This window comes from Suncus etruscus, chromosome 5 (assembly GCF_024139225.1).
Source record: "Suncus etruscus isolate mSunEtr1 chromosome 5, mSunEtr1.pri.cur, whole genome shotgun sequence".
Lineage (NCBI taxonomy): Eukaryota > Metazoa > Chordata > Mammalia > Eulipotyphla > Soricidae > Suncus > Suncus etruscus.
The window spans coordinates 13,833,461-13,839,460 of NC_064852.1; the positions used below are offsets into that span (position 1 = coordinate 13,833,461).

General features: G+C 46.8%; 1 protein-coding gene across 3 annotated transcripts in view; it reads right to left on the minus strand.

Moving 5' to 3' along the window:
* Positions 1–3,432, minus strand: part of MAPKAP1 (MAPK associated protein 1) — a 293,758-nt gene extending 290,326 nt beyond the window's left edge. For all 3 annotated transcript variants that reach the window (XM_049774167.1, XM_049774165.1, XM_049774166.1), the window contains exon 1: positions 3,208–3,432. The gene's annotated coding sequence lies outside the window, so the exon portion shown is untranslated. The remainder of the gene's footprint in view (positions 1–3,207) is intronic.
* Positions 3,433–6,000: the final 2,568 nt, after the last annotated feature.

The following is a 6,000-nucleotide window of genomic DNA, read 5'->3' on the forward strand; positions in this document are numbered from 1 at the left end:
GAAAACAAAAACAACTCTTTAACGACTAAAATATTTTAGATTAATTATTGAAAACAAACTGAAATGTGCAGAGTTCTCAGTAATTTTTAAGAACTTCAAATTCCATAAAACACCCAGATACCCCCCAGTGTGGAGTCCCCTAGTGATGGAAGATTAAAAAAAGAGAGGAAGGGAGGAAGGGAAGAAGGGAGAGAGGGAGGGAGGGAGGAAGGAAGGAAGGAAGGAAGGAAGGAAGGAAGGAAGGAAGGAAGGAAGGAAGGAAGGAAGGAAGGAAGGAAGGAAGGAAGGAAGGAAGGAAGGAAGGAAATTAGCCTGATGGATCAGGCCCTTCCGTTCACAGCTTCATCAGCTGCATAAACTCCAGATTTATTTAACCTCTTTCTGCTCTACATCCTCATCTGTAAAATCAGGTGCAAATAACACCTTCCTACAGGAATGAGACGAGGCACATGCACTTACTTAATGGGACTCTGGCATATAGTTAGTGTGCCCAGCAGTTTCTCCTAGGTATCCTGCATTGGTACTCGATATAAAAAGCTACATTTCATGTTGGGGTCATACCCAACAATGTTCAGGAGTTATCCCCAGCTTAGCAGTTGCTTCTGAGATGGGGGCCATGTGGTACCAAAGATCCAACCTAGGGACTGGTCTACTTATTGCTCTTAAACCATGTCTCAGGCACTGCACCTACACATTGCATAGTTCTCATTTTGGGAACTTTGCACCAAACACCTGGCCCTCTATCAACATTAGCCCATTAGGGCCCGGAGAGATAGCACAGCGGCTATCTTTGCCTTGCAAGCAGCCGATCCAGGACCAAAGGTGGCTGGTTCGAATCCCAGCGTCCCATATGGTCCCCCGTGCCTGCCAGGAGCTATTTCTGAGCAGACAGCCAGGAGTAACCCCTGAGTACCGCCGGGTGTGGCCCAAAAACCAAAAAAAAAAAAAAAAAAAAAAAAAAATTATTCCATTAGTATGCATAATACTCAAGTCCCAATTATCCCATTTGGGGGAAAATAATGTCTAGAGGTACTAAAGACGCCAAAAGTAGCATACCAAGTTGGTAAAAGTGATCAGAAATTGGGTCAAGTTCATGGTTATTCTATACAGAACATCTTCCACACTCTTAAATTGAAGCTGACCCACCTAACTTAACCTTCCTTGTCTTGGGAGGTCTTCTCCACATTAAGGACTTGCTGTACCATTCATGTGGACATTCCTAGTTTTTCCTGTGTATTTGTTTCAATAGATAGTACCTGCATTGACACATCTCAGAAGTAAGATAATGCAAGACACAATGGAGAAAGTACAACTGGCGTACCCATGGCTTTTCACTGCGGCTGTCTCCTCCCAGCTGTTTAATTTATTTACACCTTCCTATCTACAAATTGAAGTTAAAAAAGGCAAGAGAAAAAGGTTTGCTAAGCTACATGATGAGTTTTCAGCATCCAGTGCACACTCCTCCAAAATTAATGACCCACCTACTTTCTGTGCTATGTTGTAAAATCAAAATACTTTCACATTGGTAGGCTTATTAGTGTGATGGAATTATTGATTTCCTTACCTCGCTAAATTGAGCTCCCTATAGGGAAAGGCTGAGTTTTATTTAGCCCGACATTATCAAGCCTGGTACTTGGTAATATGCCTACATTCAGCAAACTTTGTTTTTATTGTTTTTGATCTTCCAAGAAGTTCTCAGGAAGCCCCAAGACCACTGCCAGTGATACCTGACCTAGTGTTCTAGTAGTCAGCGTGCTAGGGGACAGACACCGTGGTAGTGCATTGGGTCCATACGGTGGGGAAAAGTGAACCTTGACTCTCCGCAAACTAGGCATGCACTTCAGCCCTTTTAGTTCTCTCTCCAGACGTCAGCAATGTTTGCTAAACAAATGTACATATAATAGTATTTAAAGAAAACAATTCATTTCCTGCCCAAGTTTTCCCAAACTGATTAAGAGAAGTGGATTTTTACTAGCCTGGGGAACTTATCAGTAGGTCAAAGAAGAAAGGAGAACATCCTTCAAAAAGCAACAGACAGCAAAGAACTGGAGTCATCTGAGCTCCTACAGATCCTACTGAAGGACTGTGGCGTGGTCCTTATGGAGGAGGGCCTTTCTGAACTTAGCTTTAAAGAAAGGCAGGGACCAGATCACCAGAGTAGAGGAATATGGACGCACATATACGTCAATAAAGGTGGGTCTGAGTGGAAAAAACGGAAAAGGAAAGAGGCCATTGGAACTAAGCCTCAAGGGCCTCAGGAAGCTTGCAAGTGCCTGGCAGCGAAGAATGACGCATTAACCTAAACATTATTTGGGGGGGGGGGTAGTAACGGAGACAGTCCAAGCAAGGCTAAGGTAAGGGGTTTGTCTTGCAGGCAGCCAAAACCAGGTTCCATCAGATTCTGCCACGACGCCAAATGTCCCCCAGCACCTTCAAGGGGTCACTCCAGAGCACAGAGCCCAGAGCACCGCAGGGTGGGTGGGGCCCAAAGATCAGGAAAAACAAACAAACAACTATCTCGCTCAGGGGATATAAAAATACCAAAGCCCGGTGCCTCCTTTCCGCCTGGCCTGCCCGGGTTCCACTGGCAACCCCAGCGGTTGCTGCTTGCCAAAAGAGAACTGAAAATGTGACTTTCTTGGCACTGATGTGTTTGCAGACTACCTGGCCTCCCTGGGTCCGTCCAGGCCAGGCCTAAGTAAGAAAGAACATGTTGAGATGCGCTGGGGTGGCTTGGGGGCATAAGAAGCCTTATGCCCGGTGCCAGCAGCCGAGGGGCTTCACATGGAGGCTGGCACCGGCTCCGAGGGGGCATCCTGGCAGCTCTTGGGGTTCAATCAGTGACAGCTCAGTTGCAGCAACCCTGGCTGGCTCTCCAGGGCCACTCCCATCCACTATAAAACTTCCAGCAGCGACGACAAGCAGCCGGCGGGGCCTTTCGGGGGACACGGGGGAGCACCCCAGCAATGCTTTGCAACACTGGATCTTCGGGGCATGTGCCTGGGGACCCCTAGAACGCCTGCACCCCAATCCCACCAGGCCTCTCCTCCTAACCCAGGGCAAGCATCCAGCAGGCTGACACGCCGCAGACCTCGCTTTTCGGGGGGCGAAGGCCGGGGCCTGAGTCCGAGGGGTCGCAGGCGGCCTGCGGGGGCCCTCGAGGGGACGAGACGACGACAGGGGGTGCAAGGCTGGAGCAAGCTTTACCTGCAGCTGCTGCTATGCACAGGCCCCGGGCCACGTTCCTGCGGCTCCCCCGCGCGCCTCCCGGCCCCCAGCCCCGAGCGCCGCACTCTCGGGATCCTCGGGGGACTCCTGGCGGTTCCTCCCCCGGCCGGATCAGCTGCCGCACCCCGGGCTCGCCCTCATGGCCCCGCCGCTGCTTCTTGCACCGCCGGCCGCCCGAGCACCAACCCTGGGAGCCCGAGCGGCGCCGCGACCCGGAAGCACAACCCCGCGACCCGGAAGCACAACCCCGGGAAGGAGCCGCCCGCCCCGACTGAAGGACTCACTGCGCAGGCTTAGAACCAACACGAGGGGCGGGGTCTTGGAGGGGCGGGGTCGGAGGCGGGACTACGCGTGCGTACTCTGCGTCTGCCCCGTCCTTGCCCCCGCCACGCCACGCCCCCTCAGGGCCTGGCCTCTGCCACAGGTTTGGACCTTAGACGGAAATCCCAGTGTGCTTTTGGCTCTCTTTACTTTTTGTTTTTGTGACTGTTTTTGGCCTGGCATGTTTTGTTTTGGATATTTTTTTCCCAAATAGTTATTATTTTATTGATAATACTAGCACACAATCATTCACTGTGCATTATAAGTCACAATATATTTTCACATCTAGAATACCATTAGAGAAGTCTCTACTATGAACTGAACATGCTTCTGTCTTTGTTGGGGTTTGTTTGGGCTTGTTTTGTCATGTTTTGTTTTGGATTTTTTTTCCAAATAGTTATTTTTTCCAAATATTACTTTATTGGTAATACTAGCGCACAATCATTCACTGTGCATGATAATTCACAAAATATTTTCACATCTCTAACACCATTAGAGAAGTCTCTAATATGAACTGAACAAACATGCTTCAATCTTTATTGGTTTTTGTTTGGGCTTTGTTTTGTTATGTTTTGGATTTTTTTTCAAGTAATTATTATTCTATTGGTAATACTAGCACACAATCATTCACTGTGCATGATAATTCACAATATATTTTCACATCTAGAACACCATTAGAAGCGTCTCTAATATGAACTGAACAAATATGCTTTTTTGTTTTGACTTTGTTTTGTCATGTTTTGTTTTGGATTTTTTTTTCCAAATAGTTACTATCATACAATCTACTATCTACTATCATAGTAGAAGTCTCTACTATGAACTGAACAAACATGCTTCTATCTTTGTTGGTTTTTGTTTTGGCTTTGTTTTGGATTTTTTTTCCCCAAATAAATCTTTATTTAAGCACCATGATTACAAGCTTATTTTGGATTTTTGGGGGAGGCCCACACGTTTCACTGCTGAGGGATTACTTCTGGCTCTGCCCTCAGGGTTCAAAGGACCCTATGAGGTGCCCGGGATCAAACCTCAGTGTGTATGCATGGCCAAGGCCCTACCCGCTGTACTATTGTTCCGACTCCCTTTAATTTTTTTCTTCCCATTTTCAAGGTTATAAAAGCCCTCTTTTCACACAGGAATCTGTGATGAGACAGTATAGCCTTTGATTCAGAAAGATCTGAGTTCAGTGTCAAGTCTAACTTGCTGTGTGTCCTCAGACCAGACATTTCCCTCTGACCCTCTGGATAGTATTTGCAATGTTTTTTAGGCCTGGCGTGTGTTCATATGCTGAGATGATGCTTTTTATGACACTCAGCACTATGCTCAAGACATAAAAACATTTAGTAAACATTATTGCTTGTTATGCCTGGAGTAGATCAGATGGTGATTCACCTCAAAACCTCAGAAATGAGGGCCAGAATGATAGCACAGTGGTAGGGCATTTGCCATGCATGCAGCTGACCCAGGAGGGACCCGGTTGGATTCCCGACATCCCATATGGTCTCCCAGCCTGCCAGGGGCGATTTCTGAGTGCAGAGCCAGGAGCACCGCTAGGTGTGGCCCAAAAATAAATAAATAAATAAATAAATAAATAAATAAATAAATAAATAAAGTTAAAAAAAAAAGCAAGGAATGAGACCCAAAATGCTTCTAATGGTTGTGAATGTGTCATGGATATGGAAGGTTTTAGGTTCATCCCTGCATTGCATATCTCACTCCACCTGCAGCACCGCTGATAGGGCCTGCAGTGAGGAGCATTCCATGAGACAGTTAAGGACTTGAACAAAAACAGGAACCTGTGCTCAAAAACAGGACTAAGCCACCTAGGAAGACAAAAGAACTAAAGGGGTGTAATGATCTGTTAGCTCTCCTGCCAGAAAGTTTCAAGGAGTCTGCCCTGAAATGCACCTTAGTTCAAGAAGGATATGCATAGGAGGAAGTCAAGGCTAAAACAGCCCTTGGAGGATCTAATATATAGAACTCATCATAATCACCGCCCTATAGCTGGGAAATGGCTCCAAGGGCTGAAGTACATGCAGAGTCCAGGCTTGAAGCCCTAGCATAATGTGTCCTTCTCCCACAGCATAAAATGTACACACACGCATACACAGCAGAGGATGTGGCTCAGCAGTGAAGCATCATAGGATGTGTGAAGCCCTGAATGTAATCTCCCACTCACAGCATGAATCTAGTCTTAAGTGTTCCAACAAAGGACTATTCTCTTAGCATGAGTGGTCACCTTGGATCATGCTCCTTAAAACCCAAATGCCTCCTGCACCCACACACTATGGTGACCTAGCCCTATACAAGCTCTCTGGGTGACTCAGCCAACAATGTGTAGATAGGATTGAAAACTACGTTTTCCAAAGGCACCTAGTTATCAGTCTTCCCGGAGATATTTACTTTGCTTTGTTTTTCATGTTTATCAGTTGCCCATAGTTGTGCTCAGGGGGA